Source organism: Lepidochelys kempii, chromosome 2, assembly GCF_965140265.1.
Source record: "Lepidochelys kempii isolate rLepKem1 chromosome 2, rLepKem1.hap2, whole genome shotgun sequence".
NCBI lineage: Eukaryota > Metazoa > Chordata > Testudines > Cheloniidae > Lepidochelys > Lepidochelys kempii.
This window is the reverse complement of record NC_133257.1, coordinates 119,154,708-119,180,436: the sequence shown is the minus strand read 5'-3', so window position 1 is coordinate 119,180,436 and position 25,729 is coordinate 119,154,708. Positions and strand designations below refer to the sequence as shown.

General features: G+C 43.6%; 1 protein-coding gene across 1 annotated transcript in view; it reads right to left on the bottom strand.

Annotated features, from left to right (window-relative positions):
* Nucleotides 1-14,380, bottom strand: part of LOC140907042 (tubulin beta-2 chain) — a 455,512-nt gene extending 441,132 nt beyond the window's left edge. Inside the window, exon 1 of the mRNA XM_073332167.1 lies at nt 14,375-14,380. The gene's annotated coding sequence lies outside the window, so the exon portion shown is untranslated. The remainder of the gene's footprint in view (nt 1-14,374) is intronic.
* Between the last annotated feature and the right edge of the window lie 11,349 nt (nt 14,381-25,729).

The following is a 25,729-nucleotide window of genomic DNA, read 5'->3' as shown; positions in this document are numbered from 1 at the left end:
GACCTTCATTTTCTTCCAAGTTATTCCTTAGCAGATTCAGGTGACTGCAAAAATGCACAATGTAGAGATGGATGTGAAACACAAAGTTCAGACCTGGCTGGAGTCTAGAGTTCAGCGCTGTTTAGATGTGAGCTTTTGGTTCAGACCATTATAAAGTGGGTTGGACCCTTCTCCAGCCTAATGTGATCACACAAAAAGAGGGTCAGAAGACACAGCTACCATACCCACATCAAAGGGACCAAAAATCAGGAATTTTTCACAATTGATATGTTGAGGTGCTGGCATTAGCCTTTTCCCCCAGCCCAGCACTGCTATCCTAATCAAGCATGTGCTGTCTTCTCACAGCAACTCACATTCCAGCTGGCTGGCATGTTTCATGTCAGCTGTTGTTGTGGCAGATTGTGAAATTCATCCACACAGAACTAGCATTGGGACGTATTTGTGCCAGTGTCTGGGATACTTTTACAGTAACTTTTCAAATTCAAAAGAACTTTGCTTCAACTGCAGTGAAACTTCAAAGGAGACAGCAGGCTACGTGAGTGAAATTTTCAGTCACTGGTGCATGTCCCCCTCCCTCCAGCACCCACTAATAGGTTCATCCTCAGAACTCTGTTGTTCTCAGTTACATGAGTGCAACTCCATTGATGTTGAGCTCACAGGTTTCTTGGAGCAGGGATCATGTTCTTTTTCTAGTACATTTGACCAGCTGTAAAGACCTGTGCACATTTAATTAAGCTATATAAATTAATAATCATAATAAATAATGATAATGCTCAGAAGCAATTCTTTTCTGTACAGCTCTATCTCCAGATTAATTAAATTGAACACAGAAGCAAGCTAGAACATGCATTTTAACAATGTTACTAACCAAAAGATAATACATTGCAATGCACTCCTAGGAAGGCAGCTGCTGGAAAGTATCCCAGCTTAGGCCAGGTGCGTACATGCTAAAAAACAAACAAACCATTTATGTGAAGAAACAATTATACTGTATAAAGCACATATCCCACAGAATGATTTGAATCCTAGAGATAGTTCAACCATGTCAGAGTTGAATTACATTAATGAGACAATGATACCTAGCCTTTATATAGCACTTTTGACCAGTAGATTTCAATGTGGTTTACAAAAGGAAGAAGGAATCATTATCCCCATTTTATAGAATCAAAGACTGAGGTACAGGAAGGAAAAGTTATTTGCCCAAAATCACCCAGAAAACCAGCGGCAGAGCCAGGAATTGAACCCAGGTCTCCTGAGTCCCTAGGAAGTAGGCACACTGCTTCAATGATATTGAGAATGTTTGCACAGAATGGGGAATGTTGTTCAGTCCCTGCCTTTGCGGTACCTACTATGTGAGTGTGGCAGAGTAAAGACCGAAGTCTCTATTTCTTTCAATCCACGGCCTCACACAAACATTAACGACAGAAAAATAAGCTGTATGGATTTATAATTCATATCTGGTCCTGATGGCCATCAACATAAACTACAGCACTTCTCAAGCCATGGAATAAATTAACTACATATGAACAAAATCAGAGCCACCCACAACTAACTCTTTGCATTAGCAGAAGCAGAAAAGAGCTAACTAGAAAAAGAAATGTAAGTAATACAGTATGTATTAACAAGAAGTTCTTGTCAGTACCCTGAGGAACTTTATGCAGGACAAATGTATACATTTCTGTAATGCCTCGGTCCTTATATTGTATTTATTTTAGGGTTTTTGTACAGCTGCCCATCAGCATAGTATCTGAGTGCCACTCGTGAAGAATAAACAGCAATAGCCGAGTCTCTGCCACTGCTCACATTTTGGAGTGCTTTGGGGTTTAATTGTTAATTTACTTTTATTTTGGCAGGGTTTGGATATTTTTCCCCTTTAGTTTCCCCCCCGGGGTTGACTATTTTCTGTGGTTGAGGTGTTTCGAATAGAATGAGGTATTAATATTGTGTCACTTTAATGATGAAAAGGCCTTTTTGAAGGTTGCACATATCAAATACTGAATTTTGCCAGTATCGTTTGCTTAAGATTGATATTTCTAATCATGCAAAGTATTTTGTTTCCATATATGGTACAAAGCAACAGTAAAGCCACTGAAAATAGAAGACTTCCCAGAAATACAAAGAAATAGTGGTGACCGGATTGTGCTATAAAACACACCCCATGCAACAGAGTTAGGTTAACGTAATCCCCACTGTAGATGCAGCTACATCAACAGAAGAATTCTTCTTCACCTACCTACCACCTCGCAGAGGGGAATTAACTGCATTGTCAGAAAATCCTCTTCCGTCAATGTTGGAAGTGTCTACAGTACGGACCTACAGTGGCACGGTTGTAGCACCATAGCTATGCCGTTGTAGTGTAGACATACACTGAGTCTTTCACAAATTTTCAGTTGTAAGCATGCTTTGCATTTTCCCATAAGCATCTCATTTATAAAATGTGTACATTTCAGCTGTAACCTCTTTATTAAAGGGTTTATTCATTTTCCTTTTTGAATTATATCCCTCTAAATCTTTGAGCAGACTGACATTTATCTCTATACATCATTAGTTGATCTGGATTTGAACAATAATCTCAAATTCTGAATACAAACACACACATACACGTTCGAGCTCTCAGAGCTGAATTCCCCCCCCCCACCACCATTTTGAGCATGGATTGCATCTAGAAAGGGTTCGTTTTTCAGATCCATTTTAGATGTAGCCAAAAGTGACAAAATTCATGCTAGAAGAGCTGATCTCATGAGCTCTCCATCATTTTTGGGTCAAAAAAAGCTCATTGTCATTCAGAACCATCAAATCTAAACCTGAACCTTAGTTCTGGTTGGTCTTCAACCCTGTAGCAAAGCAAATCTCACTGGATGCAGCACCTCCTGCTGGTCGTCTTGGGAATTAGCTCTTTTCCAGCATACGGCACGCCCTCTGCAGGCCGGTGTCTCTGGCCCCATGTCCCTCCCGGACCCTGGTGCCTCTTTACCCCCAGGGTTCTGCCCCCAGCAGTACCCCCGTTACTCTGGGCTTCCCCTCCTAGAGGAGCTCCCAACCCTCTAAACCCACCTTGCCTCAGTGGCTACTGCCAGTCATCATCTAGCCCCCACTCACTGGGGCAGACTGCAGTCGTCACTCATCATTGGCAAAGGGATAGGACCTGTTGCCTTTGTCTACCCTCAGGCTGCCCCAATACCTCTGTAGGCCTTCACCAACCAGGGGGTTTTCCAGGCTGGAGCTCCCCAGCTCCCTTTGCCCTTTTCCCCAGCACTGCTCTGCTCTGCTTCAGGTACCTTGCTCTCAGGCAGCTAGCCCTTCCCCCTCCAGGGCTAGGAGTGAGACTCCTCTAGCTCCTTGCCCCCAGCGCTCTTATAAGGGCCAGCTGGGCCCTAATTAAGCTGGCCACAACTGTGGTCAGCTAATCCCTCAGCTGCTTTCACTCTTTTTCCCAGCTGCAGCCCTCTCCAGGGCTGCTTTCAACCCCTGTTCTGCAGGAGTGGGGCAGCTGCCCAACTACAAACCCTAGCTTTGAATTCTAGCCTAAATCTAATCCTGTTCTAAATTTTCACTATGTCTACTTGGCCTATTTCTAATCAATAGTACTGTGTATATCCATTTAAAGAGAAACAGGACTCCATTTTCCCCTACATTCATCACAAGAAAATACTCTCTTTCAAGAATCCCAAAAAGTTAGTAGGATCCTTCATAGTAGTCCTAAATGCTAGGTGATAAGGAACATAAAAAAAACCCTAGCTATATTAAATATATCAGGAAGGACTTCTGAGACAAGATTCCAGGTTAAATAAAATATTCTATTAATTTTTTTCTATTATTACAGCTACACCCCTGACATCTTACTTCAAGCATCCGGCTTGTTTCTAGATGCCTACACCTCCATCCAAGTGGCCATGCTCTCAGTATCGCTGAAGGCCTTGTTACAAACATCTAAACAGGTGCATAATTCTCTCTCTCATCATATGGGGGAGGGACGTGATTGGAGAGGGAATGAAAGGGATGGTCATTACTTATGGATTACTTGACTGCAGCCAGGGCCAAACCTTTGTTGGTGCTCTGTAATAGAGGATCTAACTCACTCTTAGTGCATCTCCTCATGTCTAGATGTGGGAAAGCAGTTCATGAGGCATCGGGTGCTCCTTTCTGTTCTCTGCTCACTCTGCAATAGTCTCTCTTCTGGTAATTTAGCCCTCCATCCAGACTCCCATTTAGTTCACCCCTTACCAGGTTAAAAAGTCCAATAGGACCACTGTCCAAATGCTGTTTCCAGATGGAGTTCAGCACCACCTTGGGGCTCTATGCCACTATACCAGTGGCTGGCAGGGGAACCCAGGTTCACTCACTACACCAAATTTCATCCCATAAACTCAATAACCAGCAGTGCATGTCCGCTCAATCCCCATCGCTGTTGCTCTTTCCTTGCACTCCTTCCTACCCAGCCTCTTTGTCTTCCCTTGCCTGTTTCTGGGTTTACCACAGAATAGTACTCTACTCCCCATGGCTACTTCACCCCCTCCTAGCCTCTTGCTAGACTCCTTACACCATGATACGATCTCAGGGCTTAATCACCCCATGGATTGTCTCCTTGCCCCTGTCAGCCTCCCTCATCCCAGGAAATGACCGAAGCCTGTTTCCCCTGCAGCCCCCTTCTGCTCTCAGCCCTCTGGCTTTATAGTGCCCCAAGCATTACCCTACTGGGCTTCACTCTTACTTAGCCCTGCCCCTCCCTCTGGGAAGTGATGCCAGGTAACCTAATTGGCCACTCAAGCCCTTGTTAACCCTATCAGGGTTGGTGTGGGTTGCACATCTCATCACTTGCCCACAGAAAATTGTTTGTTTTCTTTCAGCACTTTCACCCTGCTCTGTCTAGGTCTTCACTGCAAAAAAGGTGTGATTTTACATTGAGAAAGCTGACTCCATGTAAAATCCTAGTGGAGATGGGGCACTAGAAGTTTTACCTCAATGGAGCTAGCTGAAGTCAACCCCAAGTGGGTGATATAGAGAGTTGACTTAGACTTGCTACACTGAGATAAAATCTGTGGTGCCCCATCTCTATTAGGATTTTACATGGAGTTGGCTATACACATTTCCCACTGGGGCTGGGGACAGGAAAGACAAAACCTTGCTTTCTTTCCTTCCTCACAACCTCCCACTCTCTTCCTAAGAACTAGTCTTCTGGCTGACTGGCCTCTTCTCACCGGCTGTATTCAAAGAATGAGGTCCCAAAGCACAGAGATCCTGTCTGTACTAAGCAGAAGAAAAAGCACAAACAAAAAAACCCCAAACATTTATTTTGGACTCCTTGAGCTTGCAACACTTGCACAATGCTTTGCATGTACACTGTAGCCACCACAGGCATTTTACAATAGCCAGTTGTAGTAGGCAGTTGCCACATGCCTTGGAGCAAGTCTTTAGCTCAGTTCCAGCTGAACTGGTGCAGTTTATATGAGTTTCTCCCCACTCTGGACAGGACCCAAAAACACAGCAGCTGTACCAACTTTCCTAACTCCATTCCATAGAACAGTGCCGTGCATCTGGAAATGACTCAAAAGCCCCTGCTCCCAGCAACTGTGCTAGGCACTATGGGATAGATGTTTCAAGAATCCCAGAATGCGCTGGTACAGCAGTTAAGAAGGATTCCTTGGGGCATCAATGTGTTGAATTTTTTCATAGCCCTTCAGATTGTCTTTTTAGCCAGGATTGTAGACGCATCTTCTATTCTGAAACTTGTGCTACTTGCAAATTGCCACCACCAAAGGTTAAGCTTTTTATTCACACCCCACAAACAATCCTCTATCCAGCTGTGTCAAAAGTGTCTGGGGATTCTGTTGGACTTCACTTAAGGCTGCCCAAATGTTGTACAGTATGTTCTATATTTTCATAGATTAGAGATTTCTATAGAATCTATCATTAGCTGTAACAGTTTCCAGATGAGAATTGCTGGCTCAGCTTTTACAGCATGTAACTTCATCCTTACTTTAGCATTTGTCAGAAGAAAAAAAACCAAAAATTACCTACTCTTAATTTTAGCATATGACAAACTAGATTAAGAAAGGGCACTATCTATTTTTCTTCAAAGCCCCAAACTCATGTATAAACACCATAAATTACTATATGATGGCAACCCTGTGAAGAGGAATAAGTGGTGCCAATTGCTCCTTTTTAAGTTCTTGTTTCTTGAAACAAAACACCACACAGTTGAGGCATTCTGTGTGACTTTCACAACATACTGTACTGGAAATACAGCTGCACAACTGGAAAACTAACAGAAGCCCATTCAGCTTGTCCAAAGAGAAAGGGCTATCTAGCATGGCAATGATTTCTCACATGATCAACCCCACAAGTGAGGGCAGAAGATGGACCTGAAATTCCACTGACTTCAATGGATTTGGCTTCAGTACACTAACTGGACTTTGAGTTAACTGAGACTATAGTGCATACTCAGTTTATGGGATGAAATCACAGACAGAGGGATTTCATTCCTAAAGATTTCTTGATCAGGAATATGGGAGCATTCTGAAGAGACAAGTAAACTCTATCACTTTAATTGGTCAAAAAACATTAACTATTTTTGGTGGGAAATTTTTTGAAAAATTGATTTTTTTTTTTAAAAGATAAAAATGTTTTGTTTTTTTCCAAAGAAAAACTAAAACCAACAGAATTTTTTTCCAGCTTTTAGAAATCCCTTTCAGTAACATTAGTTGGTTATCAAAACCAAAAACTGGAAACATGTGACCAAAATGAACATTTTCATTTTATTGAAAAGCCCTTTTTCTATCAAGAAAAAAAAAAGAAAAAAAGTTTCAACAACAACATATATGACCTTCTCACACATCGAGCATTCTTTGGGCTAAATCCAGCACTCCGTCATGCCCCAGAATTTGTGGAAACTTTAGAAGTGGAGGTGAAACATTAGTTATTTTCCCAAGATCAAAATTGAGATCCAAGGGCCCCTATTCTCAGTCCTCCAACACAGTGCTTTCAGCAGAAGCATAGCTGGGGGTGGAAAGATAGCTTTAAATCACATTTGTGTTTCCCAGATTTTGGGATAGCCAAGGCCCTGCTCAGCCTCCATCTCAGTTACAGCAGCCTCATGGCATTTAGGGTTCATGTAAGGCCTTCCTCATCACAGTGGTGTTCTTCACACTGAAGCAAGGAGAGCTCCTATAACACTATTCAATTATTTTTATTCCATAATTGATTAGATGCAACACTGCAGCAAACAGAGGCCATTGTTAGCTACCGCTGCCTATTTGACCCTGCAGTCCAGAAACTTCACACCCACCACCACCTTCCAGTACAGAGGGTGACCTTTTTGACCTGTACAGCCACAACTGCTCTACACAACCACTTATGCCTTGCATTAGTGTTGCATTTTTAACAGGGGGCAGGCAGGGACAGACAAACCTCCCACTGAAGCATCTGCAATTGCTGTGTATGGCACTTCACATTCATCCTGGCTCACAAGTAAGCTTTGGTCATTGGCTAGAAAGAAGCCATGACAGCTGTGCCAATGCAGATCCAGGCAGGGTGTGGTGGGGTTCAAGCCAGGCACCACTTCCTCATCACCACCAGGGGCCTAGTCAGGGATGTTACCAAGAGGAACTATGTGGCTAAGCCCTATAGCAGTGGTTCCCAAACTTTAACCGCCTCTGAACTCCTTTCACTAAAATGTCAAGTCTCGCGAACCCACTCCTAAAAATGAATATTTCCAGGGATTTTTTCCTTTACCTGAGTATAAATTATAAAAGCAGTGATCTCGTAAATATAAAATTTGTTTTTATGACATGATTACACACTATTTATTATTTATCATTACAGTATTTATTACATTATGAAAACGGCAACACTCTTCCAAGATCTCACCTTCGTATCTTGTATCACTTTGAATAAGCCTGTTATAAGACAAGGCTCCTATGTTTCATCAAGGAGTATCAGATGGGAAACAGCATGAAGGTATTTAAGAAGCAAATTCAAAGTATCCCTCCTACACAAGTGTTCAGGTCTTGAGCAGTCCAGGCAAACAACGCATGTTACAACAAAGCTTAAACTTGTTCTTCATAATATTTTAAAACAATACTAGCTGCCTGTTTAATTTAAAAACAGCAACAAATATCCAAATATTTTAATATTTAATAAATATTTGAAGTTTAAATCTCCTCAGTTTGATAGATATGCTTGCTTGGATCTGCTTAGCTCTTGAAAGTTCGGGGGCTCTGGGCTGCTGGCTCTGTGCTGCCCAGACCCCCTAGGGACAGTTCTGTCCACCATTAGGCACTCCCCATATAAACCAGGAAGCCATTTCTAGGAGTTGTCTGAGCAACACAGATCTCTGATGTGCTTCTGCCTTAGACACTGCTGGCTGCAACTTGCTTTGAACCCAGACTCCTGGCTCTTGACCCAGGCTCAGCTCCTGACCCTGATCCTGATATACTGTCTCCAGCTTAAGACCATTGCTGACCCCAGTGAAAGACCATAGCCTGGCCCTGCCCTGATTCTTGCTTCATGCTTTCAATGTTGTAATGGACTCTGACTTTCGGTTTTGACCTGCCCTAGCCCTGAACTGATCCCTGGCTTTCAGCCCCGACACGGAGCTGCTCACTCCATGCCCACAGGCTGCCCATGAGCCAGCCTTGATGCTACCACCCTAGCAGATGAGGAGGGGTACCAGCTGTTGATTAGGACACACAAGTGAATGGGGACAGAAAGATGGATTTAAACAGCAGGCTGCAATATTATTAATTTAACACATGGGAGGGGTCCCACCTGCCCCATGTCCCACATACTAGGTATACATATGGGTTCCATGCAGGTGTTAAAGGCTCCCACCATGTAAACCATAAGTCCTCAGGCTATCCCTGGGATTCGGCTCACTCTTCTGAATCCTCTCACCATCCCACTGCAAAGGAGACAGAAGGTACCAAAGAGGGACCTCTGTCTGTGAAAACTTCAGGTTTCTTTCTTTCCATAGGCACGAGGTCCACCAGCAAAATCCTAGGTCTCTTCTGGGCACTGGCCCTTTTGGCTTTTTATCTGCATTGGTCACAGGCCACAAGTTGCAATGAACTAAACGTTCTTACACATTAACATTAGCAATTTCTTAACACTATTCCTACTTAGCCTGCATGATGCATGATGAGGAAGGTGAAAAAATACCACCAGGTTTCAGCCAATGTGGCCCCAATGGAAAAAATTCCTTCCTGACCCCCAAAACAAAAGATGCAGGCAAGGATTTAAATTAATGAAGGGCTGGGGGGAGAGGAGAAGCCAATCAGCTCCTATCTTCCTCTGGCTGGCCAGTAGGAGAGCTCCTGGAGAAAGAGGGGCCCACCCTTGCATTCAGTGTGTGCTTCCTCCATCCCTTCCTTCCTTCTGCAGTTGCCCACCACTCTGCGGGTCCTACCATCGGTTGCGTCAGGTAGGTGCCATTATTTTATTCTACACATTGGAGCAGCAGCCATTTTGCCTTTGCCCCCACAATTCCTGGACAGAGCTCCACACAAAGCCTGATTATCTGAGCTTTGTGCTGGAAAGGAGAATTTCACCCCAAAGAGAGAGAGTCCATTGTTTATAGGATTTAGTATGCTTAGGAAAATAAAGTTATAAATAATCCTTTTCCATAGAGGAGGTTGCAACCTAAGAAAGTTTAAATAAAAAGTTAACAGTTTTACACAAGGCTAATAAGCCCCTAAATGAGGATTCTTGGAGGGAAGGGAACATACTCTCAGGAGTCCACATGCATAGAGTAAGGATAGGAACAACGCAAATGTAAGCGGTTCCTGCTCATACCAGTAGACTGACTTAAATTCAACTTTATGACAAAGTCTGTCCTGCTAAAGTATCATTTGCTGCTATGGAGCCAAGTTCTGATCTATTTACAAAAGCGTGAGGGTCTTATTCTCCACGATACTGAGTGCCTTCAATGCCCAATGAGTTGAAGGCAGGCAGCACAGCCCAAGGAGTGCTCAGCATCACAACAGATCCAGCCTTATATCTGGAGCCGCTCCATTGATTTCACTAGCGTTAATCTGGTTTTACAACAGGATAAATGAGTTCAGAGCTTGGTTTTTTGCACGCTAATATATTGAAAGCCCTGGGTTTCTATTATAGATTTCAAAGGTTTATATACCATTGGAGGCTGGTATATAATCAAAAATGGATTGGTTAAACACACACAAAGGTGTGTTCAAACCCTTTTTACAGCAATGAGTAAAGATCATGCTTGATCTGACAAAGTAGGCCAGGCTAGACCCCCAGGAGCCTCCATTGGGATATATACTGCATGCGATGAGCAGAGAATTCTATTAGAAGAGAACAGATTTGTGTTATGAAAGGCTGAGCGAGCTCTGATTTCACTGCTAAGCTGTTAATTGCACATTCACTCTCACATCATGAAAAATCTCATTTGCAGTGAAGGGAAGAGAGCTTCAGTATTTGCACAGAATGAAAGCAACAAAGATATATGTCAGCAATAATGTATTATTCAGAGCATCAACATACCAAATACAGAACTGTGAAATAAAAGCAGAGATGTAATCAAAAGCACAAATCCTGGTGATTTTTTAAGATTGATGATAAAATCTAAAACTTGTTAGATCTCTGACCTAAGACTTATCTATTTATATTTTTGAGTCTGGGGGTAGGGAATTGATAATGGGATATGGATGCTTTCACTTTTAGGTCATCAGTTCAAATCTTTCCCAGGCTGGTAGTTGACCATTATCTGATGGACTATGTATCCACAACTGGCACTGCTCGGAACTCAAGTCGGCAGTCTGTAGAGAAGACCAGGATTCAGCTGGCCTGGAGTCTAAACTACGCTCTTCCCTGTAGAAGTGCTTCCTCCAGAAGAAGGTCAACACGAATTAGGGAAAGCTAGTACAGTTGCCTCTCCTTGGTGTACTGAAGACGTCAGCCTCTAGAGCTCCCCATCCGGCGCCTGTCATGAGAACAAGCAATTTTTAAAGGAAGTTTCCAAAGCAATAGATGGAAAAAGCTGGACAAGTTTCCAAGCAATCTAAAATCTTCCAAGAATGATTGTTATGCATTGCAACTGAGCAAGCATATGCAAACCCAAACATCCTGATATCAAAGAGACTTCACCTCCTCCACTCCCATGCTAGCAGCTCAGTGAGTACGTAGTACTTGGCGACAGGCTGGGTGTATAGACACTGCCCAGAAATTGTCAAAGTCAGGAGTTAACTCTTTCCTTTTGGCTAAAGGAAGAACTGCAGTTGGCTGCACAGAAGTCCTGATCCGGTAACTATTTAATTCACTAGACAGACTCCCATTGAGTTCAATAGGCATTGGATCAGGATCTGAAGGTGCCTTGGGCAGGTCATAGACAGCCAGACCTCAGGGTCAGAGCCAGTGTCCACAGTCTCTTGACTCCAGCCCTGTGTTGGCCGGGTCAGGATACCAGGAGATCAGAAGCAGGAGACAAACCGGAAATCAGAACCACAAGTCGGATGCCAGGAGTCAAGCTGCAGGAACAAGGTGGATTCTTAGGAGCAAGGAAGCTCCCTCCTGCCACCCAGTGACCAGCTGACAGTTGCTAGGGCAGAAGCTGAACCTTGACAGAGGATTCCAGTCCTGCTGTAGCCTGATTGGTCCACAGCTTTTATATAAACCCAGCACAGGAACAGGAAACTGTCTGTGCAACTGGGATCCATCTTGTTAAACCAGCACAACTGGTTTAAAAAAAAGGGACATGTGAAATGCATCCATTCGGTTTGCTAAGCAGAAGCAGAATGGTCTCTTCTGCACCACATATGCTCACAATAAAACAAGGTCTCCTTCAAGATGAGCCAGGGTTTTCTGAAAGCCCTACCTTCTTCCACACACATTCTCAAAGACTATATCACAAGGGTGTTGACACATTAAAACTCAACATTCTTATGCATGCCTGTGCAAACACAATGGAATAATGAGATTGTCTATTCAAAGAAAATTGCCAGTCCATTTATATATGCATGCATGAGCAGTACTAATGAAACACAGAGAGAACTTTTTTTTATTAGACAATAAAAGTGAGTATATACACATGAAATGTGCTTTTTAAACCCCCAGCCCAAATCAGAACCTATTTTCATCTTATCACCAAAAGGTTTATCTGTGATCTTAGGACTATGGCCCTGATTCAAGAAAACACTTAAGGTATATCTATACTGGAGCTTGAGGTGTAATTTCCAGCTTGGGTAGACATATCTGTGCTAGGCAACCTGTGGAACTTATTGCCTGGGGATGCTGTGAAGGCCAAAAGTATAACAGGGTTCAAAAATGAACTAGATAAGTTCACAGAGGATAGGTCCAGCAATGACTACTAGCCAAGATGGTCAGGTAGGCACAACCCCATGCTCTAGGTCTCCCAGCTTCTGCCTGTCAGAAATTAAGGGACTGTATGACAGTCTATAATTGCCCTGTTCTGTTCATTCCTTCTGAAGTATCAGGCACTGGCTACTGCTGGAGGACAGGATACTGAGATGGATGGATCCTTGGTCTGACCCAGTATGGCCATTCCTATGTTCTAGTTTTGATTAAAGCTAACATGATAAAAATAGCAGTGTAGCCATGGTTGCACTGGCACTGGGATGGACTAGCCACCCTGAGCACAAGCTCGTCTCAAAGCCTAGGTAACCTATTCAGGGTAGCTAGCCCATCCCATTGTGCTTACAGTCATGGCTACCCTGCTATTTTTAGCACACTAGCTTGATCAGAGCAAGCACAGGTTTGTCAGTCCAAGCTGGAAATTACACCTCCAGCACCACTGTAGACGTATCCTCAAGCACATGCTGTTCAGTAAAGCACTGAAGCCCCATTAAAGTCATGTGTTTAAGTGCTTTCCTGAATTGGGGCCTTGTCCAATATCTCGTTTCCATCCCCTCTTGCTGAGGGTCTGTACCTGTTCAATGAAATGTTGCAAAAATCTTTTTGCAGCAGAAAGATAAACATTTTTTCATTCATGCTTGAAAGTGGCTGCTCTGAATCACTCTCACACTGAGAACAAGCGTGACAAACAACAGCCGAAGGAGGACAGGTTTAATACAATTCTAAGACACCAAAGCGGACCCTTTCAAATAAAAACGTTTGAATAACTTTACGTATGGATGTTACTCCACCTATGATGGGAAAATATGGAGAACATTGCTTAGCAACCATCTGAGGACTTGCATGCTCGCAGCTGCCAAAACAAACTGACACAGAAAAGAACAGCCATTTCCCATATTTTCTTCAAAGGCCACTATCGCTGTCACCATTTCTCTTCTTTCCAAAATGTAACCTTGCATTTTTTCACCTTCCTGCTATAGATGTATATATGTGTGCGTGTGCATATTTCTCTTCATTTCCTGCTAAGCTCAAACAAAAAACAAACAAACCAAAAACATATATTGAAAAAGTCTGCATTAAAAATGGGGGGATGGGACTATATTTTAAAATAGGTCTTCCGTATGAGATATTTAAAATATTAGGAAAACCCCAGCTGGGAAACATGCCTGGACAAGGAACATAGGAAGCAGGAGACTTCGTTTTTTTCCCCCAGTCTGACACGGACTTACTGTATGGCCTTAAACAAATCACTTAAGGTGTGTCTGCACTGCAGCTGATAGGGTGCTTCTCAGTGCAGGGAGGTGGACACATGCTAGCTCTGCTTGATCTAGCGCACTAAAAATAACCCTGCAGGTGCTGGGGCATGGGCTCGTCACCCAAGTACAAGCCTGCTCAATCCCCTGGGTCCGTAGTTGCGTGGGTAGCCCAAGCCGTCACCCATGCCACAATGTCCGCACTCCTATTTTTACAGTGCTCGCTCAAGCAGAGCAAGCCTCACGTCTGTCTACCCAGGCAGGGACGCATGTTCCCAGCTGCAGTATAGACCTACTTTTAGGGCCCAGCCCTGCAAGACACTGAGCATCTTTTAAGAAGGACTGAGCGCCCTCATTTTCCTCATAGGATGAGTATTTTACTCTGTCTGTCTCATTTTCCCCAGCTGTAAAATGGAAATAACTGAATATTCCTGCTAGCAGACTCAGTCACTAGAATATTAATGGAAAAAACAAACACAAGGGGGATTGATCAGAATCAATATGAATATGTTTAAGACTCTGAACAGATACTCATGGGAAATGTTTTGCTACTTTGCCCCATCATTTGGTAGCACCTAACTATTTATTTGTTTTGGAATTCCTGCTTTTCCAGACGACATGTTGATAAGCATTTATCACAAATAATCTAAGTAAGGACTGACCAGTAATGATCACATTTCAAGTGCTCTAGGTATCCATGTTTTCTATTCTCTTGATACAGAAACATGGATTCAGTTTACACATCCGACAAAAGAGCATTTCCAAATAACTGGAAATATAAGGGGGGAGCTGACCAAAGACAAAGGATGTTGTGTGTTTTACGAGGTAATCTTTGAGATTTGTGTTTTCCCCTGCAGAGGAGCTGGGCCAAACAGATTCAAGTAAACAGGACTACACTAGGGAAGGAAAGTATTTGGGTTAAATCTTTTGCTGCATGTCAAGGGGCAAGTACACCCCATCACCCTGGGGGTGGGGAGAGGGCGTGGTAGCCCCACAGTTAAGTCAGTATGGCTGCCCTGAGCCTCAGGGCTGTGTGGCCCAATGGCCGGATCGATAGGACTCCCCTTGGCTGCAGGGGAGCGTGGCCTAATGGTTGGTGTCAATAGGACTCCCCTTGGCTACAGGGGAGCACGGTCTAATGTCCAGAGTCAATAGGAAGGGGTTTGGTGGGCCGCCCCCCAAGGGGAGGGCAGCCAGGGTAGGGGGACCCAGGCCCTCCCTGCTCCACCAGATCCCAGCCCAGGTAGTGGCAAATGGGTTCACCACCAAGTCAGCAGGAAATTGGCCCACAACTGCTGCAGGGACACTGGCTAGCCCACCCTGGGCTACTTCCTACCATGAATCCTGCAGTTGAAGTTGGGGTGTCTTTGGACTCTCTGGGCTCCTTGGGTGGTGGCTGCAATCTCTCTGGGTCATCCGCAGGTAGCTGGCACCTACCTAGGCCTCGGTATCTCCTGCTCCAATGGTCCAGGATCCTGGCTGCTCTTCAGCAGTGAGCCAGTGAGGTGCATCCTTCCTCCTCAGCAATCCCCCCAGACTGAGCTAGGCTGTTCCCTTTTATACTGCAGCAGCAGTTGGCGCATGCCCAACAGGGTCAAGGGGACATGGCTTCTGGGGCTAAGAGTGCTTCCTTAACTCCTTCCGCTCCAGTGTGGGGCAAGTACACCCCATCAAACTGCACCAGAGAAGTAATCAGTGCAACTGTGAGGCACAAAGGTGGTCTTACATCCCACTTCCCCATTCCCAAAGCTAACTGGGAGCTAGTTTAGCTGTAACTTCTCCAAAGGCCCTCTGGCCATCCCCCTTACCCCAACACACACACACACCCTTACCCAGGGGCTAGGAGGTGGTCTAGTGTAGAGCCAGTGTAGCTAGCTCTAGGAAAATCTCCAGTTGACCTACTCTGGGAAAATCCTTGTGTAGCCGTTAAGCCAGGAATAAAGCTACTTTGCACCACTGGCGTAGCACAAAGCTGCTTTAACAGGGGCCAGAATCTCACTCTCTGTCTAGAAAATAAAAGTTTTCCCATTTGTCTATTAAAAAGCCCATTTGGAACAAAAATTCTCATGCAGGGGAACAACAGAATTTTGGAAGAGAATGATGCTAAACTTTCCAGGGACATTCCAAGTAGCTGAGAGGTCCAGGCTCACCCAGGCTTTACAGTCTGTGCAGATGATTAGCTGTCTGCTCCCAAAAACTTTGAATGTGAGCACTGCTGTTCACAGCGGAAGCACTTTTATACATTATAAATACACTTTTAAATATACAGAGAGAGAGAGATCAACTGATCATTCTGTTACTACAAACACCCAGTGTAGACAAGGCCTCAGACCCTAGTCCACCAGTTTTGGGGGCGGTGGTTTAGAGTGCTTTCAACTTTTGGAAACCTGGGTTCACACATAAACGTAGGTCAAATGTTAGCTGGAATTTCATCCTAGATTTTCTTGAAATCAATGACAAAACTCCTGATGACTTCAGTGGGGCCTTAATCTCCACTGGATATTAGCCACATTGGATACTCTCCTGTACCACAACAGAGTTTGTTACATAATGAAGCAGATAGAAAGGTCTTCTGAAGAGAGGATCCAGTAGAGGAATATAACAAAGCTAATGCAGATCAAGACTGAGCAATCAGCTGGGCGATTCATAGCACTTGCTACCTCATGCTTGCCTCTAACTTGTGCTATTTGTCCCTCAGATTAATCAGCACTACAAAGTACCTAAATTCCACCCAAATAAAACAATTATGGGTTAGACAGTGACTCAAAGAAAACATGCCCTTCCAAATGCTGCAGAAGTGATTTTTTATTTCTAGCTGGACCTCCTCCTTGAAAAGCACAAACCCTTGGAAATTATAAGAAAACGTTTCTGCTTCATCATAGACTAAGGATGTCATGTGGATATCTTTCTTTTCTCTCTTGTGTTCCTGCTTTCAATTTCCAGTTGGGTGGGCTGGGTTATTTCGACTGAAGGTTTCCCCCTAACCGCCCCCCAAAAAACCCCCACACAGTTCAGGCTGTAACAGTTACTGTTTTAAAAATCTTTCACCCCCTATTTCACTTGATTCCCTGCCCTTTCCTTTACTTAACCAAGTAAGAAATTTCTCCTCCACTTTCCTACCCATACCCCCCACACCACATCCCCTTTTTTGTGCCAAAGAGTTAGGTCACTTGTGTGCTTGCATTGCATTTTCTAAGCATTTCTAAGTGCCCTTGTAACTAGTGGAGGGCAAGGGATGAGGTGGATGACCCTTCCAACCTGTCTTCTGGAAATCAGATGTCAGAGATTCCTACTTTAAACTGAGAGACCTTAATTGAAATACTGAACACCTTCCAGAAAACCCATCTGGAAATCTAAAAATCCCTCTTTGGAGATTTATGGACCCAGTCCTGCTCATAAGAACATTAGAATGGCCATATTGGGTCAGACCAAAGGCCCATCTAGCCCAGTATCCTGTCTTCCGACCGTGGCCAATGCCAGATGCCCCAGGGGGAATGAACAGAACAGGTAATCATCGAGTTATCCGTTCCTTGTCTCCCATTCCCAGCTTCCGGCAAACAGAGGCTAGGGACATCATCCCTCTCCATCCTGGCTAATAGACATTGATGGATGTATCTTCCATGAACTTATCTAGTTATTTTTTGAACCCTTTTATAGTCTTAGCCTTTATAACATTATCTGGCAAGGAGTTCCACAGTTTGGCTGTATGAAGAAATACTTGCTTTTGTTTGTTTGTTTTTGCCATTGGACTCAATGACAAAACTCTCATTGACCTCCATGAGAGCAAAACAAGCCCCATATGTGTAGACATTATTTTTCGCCATTTGTAGAGACTTCAACCAGGAACACATTGGGAGTTAAGATTTCAGATGTACAATCCCAGTCCAGGTAAGACAATGGAAACCAAAACTAAATTCTTCTCTTTCAGTGCCAAAAAAAGCCTTCAACACTCCACACCACATACACTGATATTTTACTGGCATTCTAGATAAAAGTCTGGAGACTCCAGACAATCACCTCCTTCCCACAGAAAAAACAGTGCAGCTGTGAAACGTTCCACTGAAATAGCCACCCACGATCAGAATCCATAATAGTAAAACACAAGGAGCTTCTTTACTAATCAGAAGCTTATATGCTTGGCTCATGTGACAAGCCTGCAAAAATATGTCAGAAGTATTAATCTGGTCAACAATACAAAGGAAACCAAATTGTAACTGATCCCCTTAATTGGGATAATTTGAATATTGGCATATTATGGAAAGATATACGGCTCCAGTCAACATGTGTGCTGTATCTGGCAGATCTAAGAGAAACAAAATGAATTTAACTCTTGTCAAACCCTCTACTGTACTTGGGTTGCTAGCCTGTGTTGAACCCAATGGCACCATGTCAACATTACTATTATTATCCTGCTGGCTAGATTAAAACTAATGTATGCCTGCCCATGCTACAATCACACAGACACCTAGATGTACCCCTAGCGTATGTCTACACTGCCAGCTGAAGATGTACATTCCATCTTGAGGAGACATACCTGCACTAGCTCTGATCAAACTAGCATGCTAAAAACAGTAGCAGCAGAGGACAGCCACCCCACGAACATACCTATTGAAGATGCTAGGCACATACTCAGGCAGCTAGCCCTTCCCACTGCTCGTGCCACTGCAACTATGCTGTTTTCAGCAGGCTAGCTCAACCAATTGCTAGCACAGGTCTGCCTCCTTTACACTTCAACTGGAAGGTGTAAGTTGTAGCTAGATATACCTTAAAAGGCACGCAGTGGCAGAGATGAAATACTGGATAAGGGGCTTTTAAGCCCAACACTGGCGATAGTTTGATTCAGTGAGAAGTGTGGTTTCTTGTTTCACTAATCTGACTGCTGAATGTCTTCCAGCACAGATAGGTTTTCCATTAGATCGTACTTGAGGATCAGTTCCTATGAAGTGTTTGGACAGGTAGGGACTGAATTGTGAAAGCCCTTCCAACAACAGTTCAATTAACTTGCCTCCATCTAGTCAATGGGAGTTGAGGGTGCTTACCAGCTTGCAGGATCAGGCCCTATGATTATTTACTTTTCATAATGTACCTGTAAATAATTAGCCAGATTTGCAATTGTTCTGTCCCTTGTGGTGTCATTTACACCATTGCAAAGGGGGTGTAAATGCCCTATACATGGTGCAGGGTAATGGAGAATCAGGCCCCCTGCATTCATCTAGTGCCACTCCTTTCTGGCTAGTCACACAATCTTGCTACTACCAGTGCAAGCACATTCTCCTCTGCAGCTCTTGTCAACTGTATTGGCTACAGCAATTCTTCCTGTATCTCTCAGTGTCAACAGTTCTCTGTCCCATTCCAAGTCACACCTGAAAACATTTCCTTTCTCCCTGACTTGTTGGCTCTTAAGCTCTCTCCTTCTGCTGTTGTTTATTATTTACCTGTGCAACTGTGTTATTCAAATCTGCAACATATTTGAGGAAATAATTTGTGTCAAAGACCCTAAAAAGTTATATTGTATTAAAAGTTAGTGACAGAGTTAACGAAACTGGATATACTGTAGAATTAGGATTTTTAAAAGTTCATAAATCACTTTATTAAACATATGTGTCAGTAAAGGCCTGTGTTTCAAATCTTGCTAGTGAAGGGAAATAGTCAATAAATGCCCTTGTTGAATAAGGAAATCTGTACTGCTCTGAAGGTAATGTAATCCCAGACACAAGCAAATCAGTTTGTGGGATTGAATCCTTCTAAGTGTGTACATATTGGAGATTATTGCAAGTGCTAATTCAAACATTAGGATAAACTTGGACCAGCTTTCCCATTCTGCGTTTGATCACTGCACTGATGCCTGTAATGACACTGGCTTACAGAGTGGGAGATTTATAGCCATTATAAGCATCTGCATATTGGAATCTGACAAAGAAAAACATTAACGTCTGAATATTTTGCTTAAATAATGCAAGGTCTCATGACATCTTTCACTCCCCCTTTCAGCTGCCTCCCTAAATTACTGGTTGTGTGTTTTTGTTTCTTTGTTGTTTGCTTGCTTCCTTACTTTCCCTGAGAAGGAAGCCCTTCTTAAATTGAAATTGAAAAAATACAACAGATTGAGACTGTAACCACCAGAGCTGGGAACTGAACTCTGGTTTTTGGATTTGATGTTTATGTCTTACTAGACAAAATTCATCAGAACTTCTCCTGTGTCTTAGGGAATGGACCCATAAATAAAGGGGGAGGGAGGAAACTGGGCCTGACTCTGGGAAATGCTGAGCACTTGCAACGCCTCTTGAGATCAGCACATGTGAACATCAGGCTCACTGACTGAATCTAAAGAAGTGGGGAACTGCATTGCAGGATGCGGGCTTTGGCTGTGTCCAGACACAATACAGAACTCCTTTCCCTTTGGTTTTAAAAAACATTGTTCAAACAATTCTCACACCAAACCACCACATGAAGTGTCCTTTTAAATCTCTACTACAAAACATTTCCACTTGCCCCCTGCTATTATACGGCATGTGTTTTGGTAACTCTTGACAACTGGGCCATGAATTTCCAAATGGAACTATTCGCTTCAGAAGAAAAACAAAAATCTATTTTTTTGTCCATGTTGAGTGTCCAGGAACAGATTGTATTGCTGCTTCACAAGTGCCACGCAGCACAGACTGTGTTTTGGCAGCCTTGACCTGTCTCCCACTGTTTACTGTGAGTCTCAGAGACTCTCTTTGCCTGAAGCCAGCTAATTATTAACTGCTGGGGCAGAGAAGGCAAAGCTTAAAGCCACACACTTCCCTGCTGTACAGCGCTGCAAGTTCACCAAGGAGACAGTTTGCGTAATGCGGTATAGCGGAACTTACATGCTGTAAAAGAAGCACCATACACACAAAACCTTCTTTTATAAGAAAAATTATACCGGATTTAAAAGCAAAAGCCCAAGCACTACAGCACCATTAAGGAAAGGCCTGATTCACCTCACACACATCCCCAATGTAAAATCAGCATAACTTCACTGAAGTTGATCCAGATGTACAATGGTGAAGTGAGAGTATAATAAAACCCCATTTCTTACTTTAATGGTGTCACCATGTTTGGGGCTTGTCACCATGGAGGAGCTTATTCAGGGCAAACTGCAAGGAATAGAACAGACAATCCTCAAAACTAGTGGTTTATTCTATAATTAGATTTCACCAAGCCAGTAACCAAACAGCTTCTGTAATATCTTACTGGTGACCAAGAAGCCAAAATATAGTCCCCTTTAAGCAATCCAGCCTTTGGCTCCCACCCAGACAGCCAAGTGTAATATAGTGAGGGTTACTAAAAAACATTCTTCAGGAAATATAAAGTTCTACCAATCCAAGGAGACTGGACACATTACCCACCAGGTCAATGAATATTTCAGATCTCACTGAAATACATGCTTAGAGCCAATTCTTATTAACTAAATCTAGGATTTATTAATAAAAAGAGAGAGAGATGCTATGGTTTAAAAGGTCAATATACATACAGATATGAATACAGTTCTTAGGTCAGTTTCATAACAGAAATGGTGAGGCTGCTGATCTGCAAAAGTCCTTCTACAATCAGTTCAATAGGTTATAGTCCAATAGGCAGTCCATCTGCAGAGCTTGTTCAAATTCTTCCATGAAAATTCCAGGGCTAATCCACAGTAGACCTGGAGACCTCAGTCTTGTGGGCTTAGATTTTCCTGGTCAAAGTTTAAGCAGCTCCGAGATAAAAAAGGATCAGGCCCAAATCTTTCTTTATGGCGGAAGCAAGTCATGGTCGCAGCAGGGCCTTTCTTGGATGAAGAATAGGTAATGTATATTGTTGCTTTGAAGCTAATCTCTGTTTCCTAGGCATAGACCAGTAACTAGTTGTATTCATTAGCATAAGCCAATTAACCATCAAACAGTTCACAGGTAGTTCACTACATAGGGTTGCAAATTTCAAAGATAAATGAGGCCAATAACTTTATTATACCACAAGTCCCATCTAAATGAGAATATCCCCTTTTGATCTCTGAATCAATAGAATACAGTAATGAATCATAGACAGGAACAGAAGTTTAGCATCTACAAGGTAATTAGATCACATTGTTAAACTTCTAAACAAGATACAGGTAAACACAGACAAATACAATTAGTATCTACTTGTGATTCTCTAACAATACAGGCCTACATATCAAGGATTCTAGTCTACTTAACATGGGTTTGCTCACTATCTACAAGTAATGGCCCTATTTACCATTTCAATACTCTTCTAATATGTCTGTAAGGGTTCCTTCCAGGTCACACAGCCTGCTGGTTGCTTAACCCTCTCTGGCTCTGTGTCACGGGGCTATTGATGTTGAAAATGGTGGTATTTTATTTATTGTTTTTTAAAAATTGACCATAGGCTGTATCTTCACTAGGACATGAGGTGTGTTCTTAACTCAAGTTAGCTAACATGGTAACTAACATGAGGTAAAATGCTACTGAAGAGAAGGCAGTTTGTAGCTTTCACAGGAGTTAGCAAATTGAGATAAAGACTATGGGAGAGCCTAGGGTTTATCTTCAATGCTAATTTACATGGCCAAAGAATCTGACCTCAAGGCCTCTGTTAATTGTGGTATATAGCGTTCACTCTGCCTAATGTGGACTTTTCCTGGAATGAATATTGGTGATTTTAATAATTAGTGTTCTGTTTCTAGGATTCCTAAAGATGTAATGGGCCTGATTCTCCTCTCACCCTACTTTTACACCAATCTAACCCTCATTTATTTCAATGGAATTACTCTTGCCTTTGCCCATATTTTCTGTTTAAAGCTATGCTGTATGTGGAAGGCCTATTAGGTTTTTATCCTCGGTGCCTTCATCACTGAGATCTTCCTTGCAAAACAGCTCTGCTTCTCCTTCCTGATAAAGTCCTTCTCCTACAACCTTTGCTGTCTCTTTTCCACCCTTATCTTTCTCCTTAATCCTCTCCTCAGCCTCTACCTTTCTCCCTCACTGCTGAGAAGCTTCTTCAAAGAGAAGACTGAAATAATTTAGCATGCGCTTCCAATTCACCACCACACATACATACACACAGCCTGGATTTTCTCCTCCTTCACTCTGGACTACAATTCAGACATGTCTCTCCCACTTTCAACCACTGACCTTCAGACCAATTTCTTTAGCCAACCCTCTTCCAGTTTGGGATCTCTCTTCCTCCCCTCATTCCTTTCCCTCACCTTCAACATCTCTCTCTCTCTTTCTCTCTCTCTCTCTGTGTCACTTGGCTTATTTTCCTCAGCTTTCAAATGCGCTATTGTCTCCACAGTCCCCCAGACCCTTGCTTAATAGTAGTTGCCTCTCTATCTACAAGGGTCACTGAGAAAGTGTCTAGCCTGACCTATTTAATGATATTCTAGAGCCCAACAGATTTTACAGATCAAAGTACTGGTATTTTGATGTATTTCTTTGTTAGTAGCCATTTTTTCCATCTGTGCAGAACTTGTGCAAGGACCTTTTGAAGTGAGTCAGTCATCAAAGATTGGAAAAATAGAGAAGAATGAAATCAGAGCGGTGTTCTCCATAAAGAGCGGTACCTCCATAAAAAGGCTTGACATCAAAAGAAATCCATGAGGACATGGGAGCAACCTTTGGGGATGATGCCTCTTCATACACACAGTAAAGAAAAACCTGGCCTACTGAATTCAAGCAAAGGAGAATCAGCATGGAAAATGAGCTAAGAGCAGGGGACACCCCAGAGAGTCCACTGCAAGATGGTGATGAATGAAGAAGAGCTCTGTGTGGCTCAAAGGCTTAACTCTCTCACCGAAAGAAGGTCCAATAAAAAAAAATCACCTCACCTAGAAGATCAACAGTCAGACACATAGCTGAGACAGTGGGCATCAGCACTGGGTCAGTGCAAGCCATCCTCAATAAAGACCTGGGCATAAGAAAGGTGTCAGCAAGATGGGTGCCCAGAATGATGAGAGCTGACCAGAAAAGAGTGCAACTTGACATTTTCAGTGAACTTTTTGCTTCTCCATGGCCAGGGCCATCCTTACCCATACACAAAGTACTCAGCTGCATAGGGCACCAGGAAATTTGAGGCACCACATTTTCTGGTGCCCTGCGCAACTGCATGCTGCTCCAGCCCCTGCCCCACCTCTTTCCCCCCCGCTCCACCTCTTCCCCAAAGGCCCCACCCTGCTCCGCCCCTGCCCCACCTTTTCCCACCCCTGAGGACTGTAGCAAGGCCAGGCCTGTACTCACCTATGGTGGGAAGTGCAGCAACCTGGCCCCAGCCGTGCTGCCACTGAGTGCTGGGGGGCAGTTTCCCCCCGCCCCCCAAGCCAGCCCCACTCCACCACGGAGGCCTGGGGCCCCCCCATAACCTCCCTCCCATGGGGAGGGTGGCTGTGTAGGGCCCCAGAATAGCTAGGGATGGCCCTGTCCATGGCAACGCATCACCCCACACATCCCAGGTTGCAATGACCACAGCAACCAAATGTGGCTTTTGGTTGCTTTTCCAGACAGCCTGCAAACCAGATTTGGCTCCCTCAGACTTCTACCTGTTCCCCAAATTGAAGGAAGACTTTTGTGGAAAGAGCTTCAATGAGGTGATCATAGCACTCAAGTTGTTTCTGGACATGCAGGACAAGGACTTCTACAAGAGGGGCACAGCCAAACTGCGGCTGCACTGGATGAAGTGCATTAATGTCAAGGGGGATTATACTGATAAATAAACAAACAGCTGAACACAAATTATGTTTTTTTCTTTATCAGGCTAGAAATTTTCTAAACTTCCCTTGTACCTGCCCAGTCTCACTCCTTTCCCTGCCTCTATATTTCTTGAACATGCTGTCTAGTCCCATTTCATCAATTCCTTCTCCACTAACTCTCCCCTTAGGGTATGTCTACGCTACGAAATTAGGTCGAATTTATAGAAGTCGATTTTTTAGAAAGCGATTTTTTACAGTTGATTGTGTGTGTCCCCACACTAATGCACTAAGTGCATTAAGTTGGCGGAGTGCGTCCACAGTACCGAGACTAGCGTCAACTTTTGGAGTGTTGCATTGTGGGTAGCTATCCCACAGTTCCTGCAGTCTCCGCCGCCCATTGAAATTCTGGGTTAAGGTCCCAATGGAGCAAAAAACACTGCCGCGGTTGGTTTTGGGTACGTGTCGTCAGTTGCCCCTCCCTCCGTGAAAGCAACGGCAGACAATCATTTCACGCCTTTTTTCCATGTGGGCGCCATACTGCTTTCAACACATGGTGCAGTAGGACTGCTAACCGTCGTTGTCATCCACCGCTTCTGCTGCCACTCTGTGATCCTGTTCTCCTGATGCTATGAATCCACCTCGCAGGTCCTCTACATGACCTTTGTCATCCACTGCTTCTGCTGGCACTCTGCTCTCCCGGTGGTCTCGCAGGGCCGCTTCCGCTGCAGTTCTGCTCGGCTGCTCTTGTCTCGCCATACCACGGCAAGTGTGCAGCCCGCTCAGCTGTTGTGTCCTGGCAGCAGACAGTGCAGTAGGTCTGCAAAACTGGTCATCCAACCACCGCTTCCCCTGCAACTCTGCAGATGCCATACCATGGCAAGCATGGAGCCCGCTCAGATCACCGCAGCAGTTATGAGCATTGTAAACACCTCACGTATTATTATGCAGTACAGGCGAGTCTCATCTTACACGCATTTAACATGCGTGAATTCAGCTTTGCGCGGTCGGCAAAAACAACAACAAAAAAAGAGAAAAACAATTATTTAAATACTGTACCTGCAGTGCGGGCAATTCCGCACACCATTATACTCAATGTAATTTTGACTATACGTGATTTTTGCTTTATGCGTTGACTGCGGAATGTAACCCCAGCATAAGAGGAGACTCTCTTGTATATGCAGAACCTTGTAAACTGGAGTATTAGTAATAGGATGAAATTTAATAGTGAGAAGTGTAAGGTCATGCATTTAGGAATTAATAACAAGAATTTTAGTTATAAGCTGGGGACGCATCCATTAGAAGTAATGGAGGAGGAGAAGGACCTTGGAGTATTGGTTGATCATAGGATGACTATGAGCCACCAATGTGATATGGCCGTGAAAAAAAGCTAATGTGGTCTTGGGATGCATCAGGAGAGGTATTTCCAGTAGGGATAAGGAGGTTTTAGTACCGTTATACAAGGCAC